Below are 15,886 nucleotides of genomic sequence, written 5' to 3'. Positions count from 1 at the left end.
TGGAAATTATACAATTTGGGTCAAAATCCTGAAGTACCCTATCAGAATCTCTGGGAGTTTCAGCACTTCCTGGATTGCTGTGCTTGAGGTGACTCATGACCACTTTCACAAGCAATTTTAAAAGAAATTTGTTCATGGGACATGGGCATTGCAGGCTGTACCAGCATTTAATGCCCATCCCTAATTGAAGAGGGGGCAGTTTTTTTTTTTTTTTTTTATAAATTTAGATTACCCAATTATTTTTTCTATTAAGGGGCAATTTAGCATGGCCAATCCACCTACTCTGCACATTTTTGGGTTGTGGGGGCGAAACCCACGCAGACACGGGGAGAATGTGCAAACTCCACACGGACAGTGACCCAGAGCCGGGATGGAACCTGGGACCTCAGCGCCGTGAGGCGGTTGTGCTAACCACTAGGCCACCGTGCTGCCGAAGAGGGGGCAGTTAAGAGTCAACCAACCACATGTGGGTCTGGGTGGCAGATTTCCTTCCTGAAAGGACATCAGTGAACTAGATGGGTTTGTATGACAATTGACTTTTAATTCCAGATATTTTATTGAGTTTAAATTCCATCACCTGCCATGGTGGGATTTGAACCATTATCCTGGGTCTCTGGATTACTAGTCTAGCGACAATACCACTATGCCGCCGCCTCCCCGCAGATGAACCATAAATGCTGGCCTTGCCAGTAACACCTACAACCCATAAGTAGACTAGAATTATCAAGTAGAAAATCACGCAAATGTGTGGCAGTCCTGGATCTCCTTTCAGAGACCAGTGCAATTTAAAAAAAGAATTGACATCCTAGTTCAAGAACTATTAATATTATTGTCTAATATTAAAACTAATTTGTCAGGGGGATGGGAAAACGAGCTGTAGTCCAGAAGCCAGTGTTGAGAATAGTGCGGTACTGAGGAGGGTATCAAGGTCGCAGGAGTGTACCGGCAGACAGGAAGGTGGTTTGAAGTGTGTCTACTTCAATGCAAACAGCATCTGGAATAAGGTAGGTGAACTTGGTACTTGGGACTACGATGTTGTGGCCATTACGGAGACATGGTTAGAACAGGGACAGGAATGGTTCTTGGAAGTTCCGGGGTATAGATGTTTCTGTAAGAGTAGGGAAGGTGGTAAAAGAGGTGGAGGAGTAGCATCGTTAATCAAGGATAGTTTAATGGCTGCAGAAAAGCAGTTCGAGGGGGACCTGCCTACTGAGGTAATATGGGCTGAAGTTAGAAATAGGAAAGGAGCGGTCACGTTGTTAAGAGTTTTCTATAGGCCCCCAAACAGTAATAGAGATGTGGGGGAAGAAATTGCAAAACAGATTATGGATAGGTGTGGAGGTCTCGGGGTAGTTGTCATGGGCGACTTTAACTTTCCAAATATTGATTGGAACCTCTATAGGTCAAACAGTTCGGATGGGGCAGTTTTTGTACAGTGTGTGCAGGAGGGTTTACTGACACTATATGTGGATAGGCCGACAAGAGGTGGGGTCACATTGGATTTGATACTGGGTAATGAACTGGGCCAAGCGTTAGATTTATTTGTGGGGGAGCACTTTGGAGAAAGTGACCACAATTCCGTGTCTTTCACTATTGCAATGGAGAGGGATAGGGCCATATGGCAGGGCAAGGTTTATAATTGGGGGAGGGGTAATTATGATGCGATTAGGCAAGAATTAGGGAGCATAAGATGGGAACAGATACTGTCAGGGAAAGGCACAAATGAGAAGTGGAGCTTGTTCAAGGAACAAATACCGTATGTCTTTGATAGGTATGTGAAATGAAAATGGATTAGTGTCACAAGTAGGCTTCAAATGAAGTTACTGTGAAAAGCCCCTAGTCGCCACATTCCGGCGCCTGTTCGGGGAGGCTGGTATGGGAATTGAACCGTGCTGCTGGCAGCGTGCTCCCTGTCAGGCAGGGAGGAAGTGGCTGTGTGAGTGAACCATGGTTCACAAAAGAGGTTGAATGTCTTGTCAAGAGGAAAAGGAAGCATATGTAAGGATGAGAAAACAAGGTTCAGTTGGGTCGCTTGAGGGTTATACGGTAGCAAAGAAAGAGCTAAAAAAAAAAGGGCTTAGGAGAGCTAGGAGGGGGCATGAGAAGTCCTTGGCGGGTCGGATCAAGGAAAACCCTTGTGTGAGAAATAAAAGAATGACCAGGGTGAGGTTAGGACTGGTCAAGGACAGTAGTGGGAACTTTTACATAGAATTACATAGAATTTACAGTGCCGAAGGAGGCCTTTCGGCCCATCGAGTCTGCACCGGCTCTTGGAAAGAGCATCCTACCCAAGGTCAACACCTCCACCCTATCCCCATAACCCAGTACCCCACCCAACACTAAGGGCAATTTTGGACACTAAGGGCAATTTATCATGGCCAATCCACCTAACCTGCACATCTTTGGACTGTGGGAGGAAACCGGAGCACCCGGAGGAAACCCACGCACACACGGGGAGGATGTGCAGGCTCCACACAGACAGCGACCCAAGCCGGAATCGAACCTGGGACCCTGGAGCTGTGAAGCGATTGTGCTATCCACAATGCTACCGTGCTGCCACATGTGTATATACTTGTGTATATATGCCATACTTGTGTATGGAGTCAGAAGAAATAGGAGAGGCATTGAATGAATACTTTGCTTCAATGTTCACCATGGAGATGGGCTATGTTTTTGAGGATGAGAGTGTGATACAGGCGGGTAGGCTGGAGGAGGTAGATGTTCTGAGGGAGGATGTATTAGCAATTTTGAAAAACCTTAGGGTCGACAAGTCCCCTAGGCCAAATGGGATATATCCTAGGATTCTTTGGGAGGCTAGGGATGAGATTGCAGAGCCTTTGGCTTTGATCTTTGGGTCCTCACTGTTCACGGGGATAGTGCCAGAGGACTGGAGAGTGGCAAATGTTGTTCCTCTGTTCAAGAAAGGGAATAGGAATGACCCTGGTAATTATAGGCCGGTTAGTCTTTCTTCGGTGGTCGGTAAGTTAATGGAAAAGGTCCTGAAGGATAGGATTTATGACCATTTGGAAAGATGCAGCTTAATCCGGGATAGTCAACACGGATTTGTGAAGGGTAAGTCTTGCCTCACAAATTTGATTGAATTCTTTGAGGAGGTAACTAAGTGTGCAGATGAAGGTAGAGCACTTGGCGTCGTATATTGGATTTTAGTAAGGTGTTTGATAAGGTTCCCCATGGTAGGCTCATGAAGAAAGGTAGGAGGTGTGGGATAGAGGGAAATTTGCCCAATTGGATAAGTAACTGGCTATCACATAGAAGACAGAGGGTGGTGGTGGATGGAAAATTTTCGGACTGGAGACCAGTTACCAGCGGTGTACCACAGGGATCAGTGCTGGGCCCTCTGCTATTTGTGATTTTTATCAATGACTTGGAGGAGGGGTCTGAAAGGAGGGTCAGTAAATTTGCTGATCACACCAAGATTGGTGGAGTAGTGGATGAGATGGAGGGCTGTTGTAGGCTGCTAAGAGACATTGATAGGATGCCGAGCTGGGCCGAAAAATGCAGATGGAGTTTAACCCTGAGAAGTGCGAAGTGATTCATTTTGGTAGGAAAAATTTGAATGCGGATTACAGGGTCAACAGCAGGGTTCTGAGGAATGTGGAGGAACAGAGAGATCTTGGGGTTCATGTCCACAGATATCTGAAGGTTGCCACTCAAGTGGATGGAGCCGTGAAGAAGACCTATTGTGTGTTAGCATTTATTAACAGGGGGCTTGAGTTTAAGAGCCGTGGGGTTATGCTGCAACTGTACATGACCCTGGTGGGACCACATTTGGAGTATTGTGTGCAGTTCTGGTCACCTCACTATAGGAAGGATGTGGAAGCATTGAAAAGGGTGCAAAGGAGATTTACCAGGATGCTGCCTGGTTTGCAGGATAGGTCTTATGAGGAAAGGTTGAGGGAGCTAGGGCTTTTCTCTTTGGAGCGGAGGAGGATGAGAGGCGACTCAATAGAGGTTTATAAAATGATGAGGGGGATAGATAGAGTGGATGTTCAGAGACTATTTCTTCGGGTGGATGTAGCCGTCACAAGGTGTCATAACTATAAGGTTCAGGGTGGGTGATATCGGAGGGATGCCCGAGGTAGGTTCTTTACTCGGAGAGTGGTTAGGGTGTGGAATGGACTGCCTGCTGTGATCGTGGAGTCGGACACTTTTTAGGAACTTTCAAGCGGTTATTGGATAGGCACATGGAGCACACCACAATGACAGGGAGTAGGATAGCTTGATCTTGGTTTCGGACAAAGTTCGGCACAACATCGAGGTCCGAAGGGCCTGTTATGTGTTGTAGTGTTCTATGTCTATGTTCTGTGTAAACTAGGATTGTCTAATACTAAACTAGGACTATTTGTTCAGAATTAGTTTTTTTTTTAATTTGTTCATGTAATGTGGGCAACGTGGCCTGGGCCAGAATTTATTGCTTCTCTCTGAGGGCAATTAAGAGTCAACCATATTACTGTAGATCTGGATTCACATATAGGCCAGATCCAGGTAAGGACAGTAGATTTCCTTCCCTAAAGGACATGAATGTACCAGATTGGTTTTTGTGACAAACGACAATGGTTTCTTGGTCATAATTAGACTTGTAATTCACGGGCTTCCGGTGGCGACCATGGAGGTGTAGGTCGCACATTTAAAAGCTCCCGCCTGTGACATACTTTTGCACCTTTTTCCCCTGGATTTTATGGGATAAATCGGGGAGGAGTGCGACAGTGAGGAGAAATCCCCCTCCAGTGTATGGAGAATTGGACCAGAGGTGGCCGTGTGAAAAGGCAAAGTCCTATAAGGAAGACACGAGCAAAGCTGGTAAGGCAGGAAAGCAGGGCAGAGTTTTTTTTGAAGATTGCTTCAAAAGGTGGAGATGAAGAACGACCGCCAGAGAAGAATGCAAGAGGACCTGAAGAACAGGTCCAGGAGGCAGAATCTTAGAATTGTCCGCCTCCCTGAAGGCAGTGAGGGATCGGATGCGAGGACTTGTGTGACGGACATGTTGGAGAAGTTAATGGGGGCTGAGGCGTTCCCCGGCCCCTGGAAGTGGATAGAGCACACAGCCCTCGCAAAGAAGCCCAGAGCGAACGAGCCGCTGAGGGCGATGGTGGTACGCTTTCACCGATTCCTGGATAAGGAACACTTTCTGCGGTGGGCCAAGAAGGAATGGAGTAGCAAGTAGGAGAATTGTGAGCTGCGCATTTATCAGGACCTGAAGCAGATTTGGCCAAGAGGCGAACTGGGTTTAATCAGGCAAAAACGGCCCTCTTTAGAAGGGGTGAAGTTTGGGATGCTGTACCCAGCCCGTCTGTGGATCACACATGATGAATGGGACTTCGACTTCGAAACACTAGACGAAGTATCAACTTTTATTGAAGAAAAGAGGCTGGAGGCGAATTAAAAGACACTGAGGCCTCGGAAAGTACTTTGGTGGCGATTTGTTGTGTTTGGCTGTATAAGTACTGCTATGTATACTGTACTAAGGTGCTGTTTGGATGGCTAAAGGTAACTTTGTCTTGCAGGGAGCTGGTTAGAGGGGGGATGGTCTTTGGAGTTCTGTTTTTTGGGTGTTTTTCTTTCCTGTTGCTGTTTCTTCACTGCTTTTTTGTCCTGATGTTTATTCACTGTGGAATGTGATGCTTTTAATGTTTGTCCATGTGGGGGGAGAGTGGAGAGAACAATGGGGAGACAGACTGCTTGGTGCCAGGGGCTGGCGCAATCAAGCCAGCATGGGTCAGCTGACTCTCGGAAGCGCAGTGGGGGGTGAGCAGGTGTTAAGCTGGAGCTTGACCTTGGGGGTGGGGGGGGGATTGGGTTGCTAGTGTTGCTAGGGGGGAGGGAGAGGGGGGACTGCTTTGCTGACGGGGAGGAACTGTTACTAGGGGACAAGGTCGGGAACGGCGAATGTCTGAGGGGTAGGGGCTCGAGGAGGAGGAGGGCATGAGCTAGAGGCTGGCCTAAAAAGGGTGATGACTAGTCAGTTGGATGGGGGATTGTAAGCCCCCCGACCAGGCTGATTACATCGAACGTCCGAGGGCTGCATGGGGTGGTCAAGAGGGCTTGTGTGTTTGCGCAGTTGAGGGGGTTGAGGGCAGAGTGGCAATGTTACAACAGACAAACTTAAAGGTTACAGACCAGACAAGATTGAGAAAGGGGTGGGTTAGCCAAGTATTCCACTCCGGGCTGGACTCGAAGACCAGGGGTGTAGCGATCTTGATCAACAAACTAGTGGCATTCGAGGCAGATCAACAAACGAGTGGCATTCGAGGGAGGGAGAATCGTGTCAGACAAGGGGGGGTAGGTACATAATGGTGAGGGGGTGCGGGTGGTACTCGTGAACGTATATGCTCCGAATTGGGACGATGTGGAATTAATGAGGCGGGTGTTGGGTAAGATCGCAGACTTAGAGTCACATTACCAGATCATGGGAGGAGACTTTAACGCAGTCATTGATCTGGAATTGGACCGGTCAAAATCCAGGAGGCCGGCTGTGGCAAAGGAATTGAAGGAGTTTGTGGCACAAATGGGGGGAGTAGACCCATGGAGATGTGCACGGCCAAAGGCGAAGGAGTTTTCCTTTTTCTCACATGTCCACAAGGTATACTCTCTCATCAACGTTATTGTTCTGGGCAGGGCCCTAAGACTGGAGGTGGTGGATACTTCGTACTCTCAATCGCAGTGTTGGATCATGCCCTGCATTGGTTGGATCTACAGGTTAGTTTGGGAGCGGACAACGCCCTGTGTGGAGGCTGGATATGAGGTTGCTAGTGGGTTAACAAGTCCATCCAGAACTACCTGGAGACAAATGATACGGGGGAGGTCTCTGCTGCGGCAGTCTGAGAAGCTTTGAAGGCAGTGGTCAGAGGGGAATTAATCTCGATACGGGCCCACAGAGAAAAGGCGGAACGGGCTAAGAGGGACAGGGTAGTGGAGGAGATACTCCAGGTGGACAGGAGATACTCGGAGGCCCTGGACGCGGGGTTACTGAGGGAGCGGCAGAGGTTACAGGCGGAATTTGGGCTGTTGACCACAGGGATAGCAGTGGAACAGTTGAGGAAGGCAAGGGGGGGGCGATGAAAAGGCAAGCAGAATGCTGGCACACCAGCTCAGGAAAAGGTGGCCAGGGAGATAGGTTAAGTCAAGAGTAGAGGTGGCAATACTGTCCTGGACCCAGCGGGGGTGAATAAGGACTTCTATAGTAAATTATGAGTCGGAACCCCCGCCTGGGGTGGAGGGGATGAGGCAGTTTTTGGATCATTTGAGGATCTGCAATTGAGATGGAGGAAATAATCAAGGGGCTGGAGGGCATGCAGTCGGGCAAGGCCCCGGGGCCTGACGGCGAGGGTGGAATTCTTTAAGACGTTTTCTGAGATATTGAGCCCACTGCTGGTGAGGACATTTAATGAAGCAAGAGAGAAGGGTGTCCTCCCCCCAACAATGTCGCAGGCCTCGATTTCATTGATCCTGAAACGGGAGAAGGATCCGGAGCAATGCGGGTCATACAGGCCAATTTCTCTACTGAATGTGGATGCCAAACTGCTGGCGAAGATACTGGCCACAAGGATGAAGGACTGTGTCCCGGGGGTGATAGAGGAAGACCAGATGGGATTTGTAAAGGGCAGGCAACTCGAGGCCAATGTTCGAAGGCTTTTGAATGTTATTATGATGCCCTCCGAAGGAGTGGAGGTGGTGGCAGCGATGGATGCAGAGAATGGCCTGCTCCTGTATATTTCAGACCTGTTGGAGGGGATGGGGGAAGTAATGCGAAGCCTGGGGGAATTTGACAACTTTTCAGGGTATAAATTGAACATGTGGAAAAGCGAGATGTTCGCGATCCAGGCAAGAGGACAGGAGAAGAGACTGGAAGAGCTGCCGCTTAGAATGATAGGGAAGAGCTTTCGGTATCTGGGAATTCGGGTGGCCCGGGAATGGGAGGCACTGCACAAGTTAAACCTCTCCTGGCTGGTAGAACAAATGGAGGGGAACTTTAAGAGATGGGACATGCTCCCACTATCACTGTTGGGGAACGTACAGACCGTGAAAATGACGTTCATCCCCAGATTTCTGTTTGTCTTTCAGTGCCTCCCCATCTTCATCCCAAAGGCCTTTTTCAAGCGAGTGAATAAGGTTATTTCGGGCTTTGTGTGAGTGGGTAAAACCCCGCGAGTGAAGAAAGTGTTGCTGGAGCGCAGTCGGGCGGAGGGTGGGCTCGCGAGGCCGAACTTCTGCAATTACTACTGGGTGGCTAATATAGCCATGATTAGGAAGTGGGTAGTGGGGGAGGGGTCGGTGTGGGAGTGGATGGAGGTGGCGTCATGCAAAGACACCAGTTTGGGAGCACTGATAACGGCACCTCTTCTGTTCTCGCTGGCCCGATACTCCGCAAGTCAAGTGGTGGTCGCCGCTCTGAGAATCTGGGGGCAGTGGAGGAGATATGAGCATCGGTTTGGACCCCGATTTTATAATAATCATCGGTTTGTACCGGATAGATTAGATGGTGCATTCTGGAGATGGCAAAGGGCAGGAGTTAGAAGGATTTGGGGGGGGGGGGGGGGGGGCTCTATTTATAGACGGGAGCTTCCCCAGCTTGAAATCCTTGGAGGATAAATTTGAATTGCCAGCAGGGAGCGGGTTTAGGTATTTGCAGGTGCGAGACTTCCTGAGAAAACAGGTTCCGACCTTTTCGCATGCTGCCACCACGGGGGATACAGGACAGAGTAGACTCCAGTACCGGGTGGGAGAGGGGATGTTTTCAGATATTTACCAGGAGCTTTCGGAGGTGGAGGAAACTCCGGTGGAGGAGCTCAAGGGCAAGTGGGAGGACGAGCTCAGAGGAGAAATAGAGGCGGGTCTATGGGCGGATGCCCTAAGCAGGGATAATACCTCCTCATCATGTGCCAGGTTTAGCCTGATACAGTTCAAGGTAGTCCACCAGGCACACATGACAGTGGCTAGGATGAGTAAGTTTTTCGGGGTAGAAGACAAGTGCGCGGGAAGCCCAGCACATCATGTCCACATGTTTTGGGCATGCCCGAAGCTTAGAGAGTTTGTCCACAGTACTAAAACACGGCTGGTGCCGAGTCCGGAGGTAGGGATCTTTGCAGTGTCGGAGGAGCCGGGAGTTCAGGTGGCGAAAGAGGCTAATGTCTTGGCCTTTGCCTCCCTGGTAGCCCAGAGATAGATCTTGTTAATGTGGAGGGACCCGAAGCCCCCGAGTGTAGAGACCTGGGTTAGTGACATGGCTGGGTTTCTCAGTCTCAAAGATAAAGTTCGCCTTAAGAGGGTCAATGGTCGGGTTCACCCTGAGGTGGCAGCTGTTTGTCGACTTTAAAGTATCAGCAGATGCAGTATTCTGGGGGGGTAATTGTTTTATGGTTGGGGTGTGTGAAGATTGGGATGCGGGGGAATGTTTATTAAACCATGTTTCATAGATTATCATAGAATTTACAGTGCAGAAGGAGGCCACTCGGCCCATTGAGTCTGCACCGGCTTTTGGAAAGAGCACCCTACCCGAGGTCAACACCTCCACCCTATTCCCATAACCCAGTAACCCCACACAACACTAAGGGCAATTTATCATGGCCAATCCACCTAACCTGCACATCTTTGCACAGTGGGAGGAAACCAGAGCACCCGGAGGAAACCCACGCACACACGGGCAGGATGTGCAGACTCCACACAGACAGTGACCCAAGTCGGAATCAAACCTGGGACCTTGGAGCTGTGAAGCAATTGTGCTACCCACAATGCTACCGTGCTGCCCTTATGTCAATGACATGTTGATGTCATTGTTAATGTTATTTCAATACCTTAATAAAAATATTCCCAGCCTCCCCGAACAGGCGCCGGAATGTGGCAACTAGGGGATTTTCACAGTAACTTCATTTGAAGCCTACTTGTGACAATAAGCGATTTTCATTTCCTTTTCAAATATTTTTTAAAAACGAAAGACTTGTAATTCACTTTAATTTTCACCGTTGTGGGATTCAAGGTCCCCAGAGAATTACTGTAGATCTCTGGATTACTAGTCCAGTGGCAATGCCACTACTCCGCTGCCTCCCCAGTTTTATGGTAATGTCCTCTATCCTTAGAATTAAATGCATAGGAAAATGGTAGACCAGTCTGTGGCCATTAAGCTTGAGATTGTGCACTTTGAGCCAAAGTTTGAATTAGTTTTGAGCAACGAGCACTTCTTTATGCAGCAAGTTCCAAGCTGCCAGACTGGGCTCCTGTCAACTCTGTTTCATTATTTGTGGAGTTCTAGATCAAACTGAACGCGCTGCAATCATCAGCAACCGTTGCCAAAATCTGCACTGTTCTGGTGGTTATATTCCTACTTTTTTGAAACAGAAATAAGCAAGAATTTAATTGTGTATCAAACTAATGGACTTCCATATTCCACGATTTTGGTTCAACTCTAAATGCAACTGTTTTTATAATGGCTGCTATTCGAGGATGGGACAAGAAATTTTGGCAAAATTCGGAGTGTTGCTCTTGCTTTCAACAATGAGCAATCTGCACTTTTTTGTGCGTCTATTGCAGCTATATTATACAAGAACCCTCTGTATTTCGTATCTGTTATAAGTTCCTTTAATTTATAATGGGAAATGTCAATGCAATCGTGTCAGAATGGAGTTGCACCCTGCTAGTGGAGGTACTGTTGTGTTGTCTCCAATAGTGTAATTTCTTTCCCAGAGACAAAAGTGATAACAACAACAGGAAAAGACTGGTTAGTCTCGTAGCTCACTCAGACGGTCCTAACATAACTTCACAGCATGGTGGCACAGTTGTTAGCACTGCTGCCTCACAGCGCTGGGGACCCGGGTTCAATTCCAGCTTTCGGTGACTGTGGAGTTTGTACGTTCTACCCATGTTTGTGTGGATTTCTTCCCGGCGCTCTGGTTTCCTCCCACAGTTCAAAAATGTTCAGATTAGGTGGATTGGCCATGATCAATGCGTGAAGTTATGGGGATATGGCAGGGGAGCGGGCCAAGTAGAATGCACTGCAAGGATTCTATGGATTCGTACCACCCACCCACTTATAGTGACATATTTTCCTGGGGGAGATGGGAAAACTACACATAAACCAACATCGAGTGGACAGATTGGAAACGGGAAAGGGTCTTTAAGCGGTTTTCCGCAATTATATCATGGCCACTTGCAAGTAGAAGAGGACATTCCAAGGAAGAGAAAGGGGAGGCAGCCATGGCTGAAAAGGGAAGTTGGGGACAACATAAAAGGGAATGACCCTGGTGACCCACCCTATACACAAAATCCAGGTAAAACCTCTGCAAAGCCATCTGGAACTCCCAAGAGAAAATACCAGACTAACCTCAAGTCACAGACTACCAACACGTACTCTCGTCGGTTGTGGCAAGGCTTAAACAATATCACTGGCTGCAAAGCTGAGTAGAATCTCTACAACAGAGCACCCCTCCCCAATGAACTCAATGCATTCCATGCTCGTTTCGAGCAGTAAGTCAACAAACTGTTTTCAACTGCCCCAGCAGCCTTAGACACATCACAGCCTCAGAATTGAGATCGGCATTCTTGAAAGTGAACCCTCGGAAAGCAACGGGTCCTGATGGATCTTGCGTGGACCAACTGGCGGGTGTGTTTGCGGACATCTTCATCCTCTCCCTACTCTATTCTGAGATCGTATGTCCTATGTCTTTTATGTAATGATCTGCCTGGACTGTACACAGGACAAATCTGAATGAAAAGGCATACAATGGTTCAACGGAGTGTGGGTCGTAGAGGCCCATATCACTTCTGAATGTGGACGCCAAAGTATTGGCAAAGGTACTGGCGGGTAGGCTGGAGGAGTGCCTCCCAAAGGTGATAGGTGAGGATCAGATGGGGTTCATGAAGGGGAGGTAGCTGTTTTCGAACATTAGGAGGGTTTTGAACGTCGTTGTGGCACTGGAGGAAGGGAGGGGAAGAAGTTCGGGGGTATGGAAAGGAATAGTGTAGGAGGGGACAGAGCATAGGGTGTCCTTGTATGCCAACGACTTGCTGCTGTATGTGTCGGAACCAAGTGCGTCGATAGGAGGAATATTGGAGCTACTGCGAGTATTGGGGTCTTTCTTGGGGTACAAGCTGAACCTGGACAAGGGTGAGTATTTTGTGGTGTATCGGCCGGGGGTGGGGGCAGTGGTGGGGGGATTGCCATTCCATAGGGCAGGTACTCACTTTAGGTATCTGGGGGTGCAGGTGGCCCAGGGGTGGGGGAGGCTTTGCAGGTACAACATCACTAGTTTGGTGGGGAGAGTGAAAGTTGATATTGCAAGGTGGGATGGTCTCCCTCTGTCACTGGCAGGTCAGGTACAGGCGGTTAAAATGAATGTTTGCTGTGATTTCTGTTTATTTTTCAATGCCTAACGATTTTCCTGCCAAAGGCTTTTTTCAGGGAGATTGAGGGAAGGATTACCTGGTTCATATGGGGAGGGAAGCTGGCCAGTGTGAGAAAGGTGCTGCTACAGAGAGGAAGGCAGGCAGGGGGTTTGGGTCTCCCGAACCTGATGTACTACTACTGGGCGGCGAATGTGGAGAAGGTGCGGAGCTGGGTCAGAGGGGTTGATTCCCAGTGGGTCAGAATGGAGGAGAGTTTGTGCAGGGGATCGGGACTGAAAACACTAGCAACAGCGCCGCTCCTGATAGCTCCGGGGAAATACTCAGGTAATACAGTAGTCCCCCTTTATAACGCGGGTGTTGGGGTCCAAGACAGCCACCCGCGTTGCATCCGAGCCACGGATATCCACGATGGGGGTTTTAAATTTATTTAAAAATCTATGCTAGCAGCTTCCCATTGAGAGTCTACAGGGGGGCGGGGGGAGAGGTCAGACCCCCGTAGACTCACAATGGGAAGCGCTAGCATAGATTTTAAATAAATTTAAAACCCCCATCGTGGATCTAATTAAAACAGTGTCAATTTCAGCGGCCGGCTCACCTTTTGATCCGGAGAGGGAAGCTGCTCTCTCACTGAAACAATCAGCCGGCCGCTGAAATTGACACTGCCCGCTGCTCTCTCCCTCCAATCCAACTTTTAAGTTTTAATGTTTCTGATAAAGACCTTTGGCGGGCTGCATGCGGCCCGCGGGCCGTAGTTTGCCCACCCCTGATCTAGGCACACGAGCCTCCGCATCCTTTTGTCGCTGCCCATTCTTTTGAATTATGCCATTAAATCTATATTGCTTCTGCCCATCTCTTTTGCTGAAATGCATCACCTCACACTTTTCCGTATTAAATTCCGTCTGCTCATTCTGTTGGCTCATCTGTCGTGGTGCAGTTGACGCGCCTCCAAGTTTGGTATAATTTGTAAATTTATTCTGTATTTTAATATCTAAATCCTTTACAAATGTCAAGCAAAGCAGTAATCCCACCATTGCCTCCTCAGGATCACCACTCTCTACCATTTCCCAGTCATTTATCACAGCTCACTGTTTTCATTCCTTGTCATTTTTATTTACCCAAGGTGACACTGGCCTTTTTCCATGAGGCTGAATTTTGTAAATGAGCCTTTTACGTGGTACCTTGCAAGTTGCTTTCAATCCGTATAAACCATGTCAATTGCAGTCCTTTCAACCTTCTTTGTTACCGAGTCAAAAAAAAATTATCTGCCTTTTACAAATCCATTTGGGCTCTTATCAATTAACTCGAACCCCTCTAAGTGCCTATTAAGTTTTGTTCTCTGATTATTGTTTCTCAAACCATATCCACCAATTATCTTAAACTAACCAGCCTGTTACTAATATTGCCCTCGCACACTTTTTTGAGAATAGGTGTTAGATTTGCCACTGTCAAAACCTTCTGCCACTCTCCAATATTCTTGCATATCTCAGGAAGATTGGAAGATGGTGCTAAGCCCAGCTCCGGCCCCCCCACACCCATTTTCCTGTAGCAACTTGGGATGCCAGTCATCCAACCAGGGAACTTAGCCATCCTTAAGCAGTTGGGATGTTTGCAACTAGAAAGGCAGCATCCTCAGCACATGGGTGTTGCAGTCGGCCACAATACCATGTGTGCGACTGAAGTCAAATGTGACTAGTATCTTTCCTTGAAGGACATTAATGAATAAGGTGGGTTCTACAAATTCCAGTAGCTTTTGTGGTTGTGTTTTCCATAGTGTAAGGTCTGACATGTCCACACGTTTACTGAATTCAATTTAATCACTAGTCATGGATGTAAATTCTCAATCTCAAGTTTTTTAGTCCAGTATTCTCACCTCTTAGCTACCATACCTGCTTCTGGACATTTTCTGTGATTGTTTAAATATCCATACGGAACAATATTTTAAAAGAATTTATGTATTTTTCAAGACTATTGAGACATTTTTTAAAACGGCAGACATGTTGTTCGTATGGTGAAATGACTCATAAGGAAGCTTTTATGAGATCATAGTGATATTTCCACTATGGACAATGAAGCATCAGATTCAACCTTATTTTTAGTTTAAACTTGATCTGGATGTTCAACAATCCAACATTAAGTTATGTAAGATTACTAAATTTATTATTCTGATAAGTTAGCTGTTAATATATTTTATCCACTTGAGCTGTTATTAGAATGTATTTGCTGAATAGATTTAAGTAGTTTGGCAAAAAGGAAAAAATCTCTGAAGCTACGATAAAAGAATGATACTGAATAGGAGAGGACCAGAAGAAATAATAATAATCTTTGATTGTCACATTAACACTGCAATGAAGTTACTGTGAAAAGCCCCTAGTCACCACATTTCGGCACCTGGGTGGGTACACGGAGGGAGAATTCACAATGTCCAAATTACCTAACAGCACCCTTTCAGGACTTGTGGGAGCAAACCAGAGCACCTGGAGAAAACCCACCCAGAAACGAGGAGAACGTGCAGACTCCGCACAGGTGATGACCCAAGCCGGGAATTGAACCTGGGACTCTGGTGCTGTGAAGCAACTGTGCTACAGTGCCGCCAAATGTTGCAGAACTCATAAACATGTCAATCCAAATCGTTACTGTTAATGTTTTCATAGGGATATTTGCTACTTTCCTAACCCGTTGAAGGATTTGGATCAAACCAAATGTCAATTGTTAATTTTTCTTTATCCCTTAGTGGGGCAATAGAATGACATTGCATGAATACAACACCATCTCTTTCTATCTCCACGGCACCCCATACCACCAGGAGGTGGACACTATTATTACAAAAAAAAGTCAAACTATAAATCAACACCTAGCGTATTATATAATGATATGGTTTACATTGTTGATTTACTGGTAACTGGAGATGTTCAAATTAATGAATAGGGACCACAAGCTCGTGCTCCAAATTCACCTGGGTGACTTCTAGGCCTTAGAATTGTAGCAGGCAATGAAAAGTAACCCTTGCTGGTAATCCTACGTGTCCTGTACCTGTGTAAATAGTTTGCACTGAGCCCAGGATCGGACCCGTCAGTAGGTCATCTGATTTTACATAGGAACAGGATAGGCCATTCAGCCCTTTGAGCCTGCACCACCATTTAATGAGATCATGGCTGATCTGTGATCTAACTCTATATACCAGCCAATTGGCCCATATCCCTTGATATCGTTGCTAAACAGAAATCTACCTATCTCTGATTTAAAATTAACAACTGTTCCAGCTTCAACTGCTGTCTATTGGCCAGTGAAGAAGTATCTCCTTAACTGTCTGACCCTAATTTTAAACTGTGGCCCCCAGTTTTAGAATCTTCAACCAGTGGAAATATAGTTTACCTTTATCTACTTTTTTTCCCCTGTTAATATCTTAGACTTTGATCAGATCATCCCATAACCTGAATTCCAGTTGAAACAACCTAACCTGTGTAATTTCTCCTTGTAATTTAAATCTACCTCGAAATTCACCTGAGGAAGGAGCTGTGCTCCGAAAACT

At 47.1% G+C, this 15,886-nt stretch overlaps 1 protein-coding gene across 5 annotated transcripts in view; it reads left to right on the top strand.

Moving 5' to 3' along the window:
* The window catches only part of letm1 (leucine zipper-EF-hand containing transmembrane protein 1), a 119,169-nt gene that overhangs the window by 6,904 nt on the left and 96,379 nt on the right, over nt 1-15,886 (top strand). Inside the window, exon 1 of one of the 5 annotated variants that reach the window (XM_038793371.1) lies at nt 14,435-14,496. The exons of the other annotated variants lie outside the window; for them this stretch is intronic. The gene's annotated coding sequence lies outside the window, so the exon portion shown is untranslated. Of the gene's footprint in view, nt 1-14,434; nt 14,497-15,886 lie in introns of those variants that run through there. 5 annotated transcript variants of the gene reach the window in all.

Source organism: Scyliorhinus canicula, chromosome 3 (genome assembly GCF_902713615.1).
Source record: "Scyliorhinus canicula chromosome 3, sScyCan1.1, whole genome shotgun sequence".
In the NCBI taxonomy this organism is placed as follows: Eukaryota; Metazoa; Chordata; class Chondrichthyes; order Carcharhiniformes; family Scyliorhinidae; genus Scyliorhinus; species Scyliorhinus canicula.
This window is presented reverse-complemented; position numbering and strand designations above follow the sequence as displayed.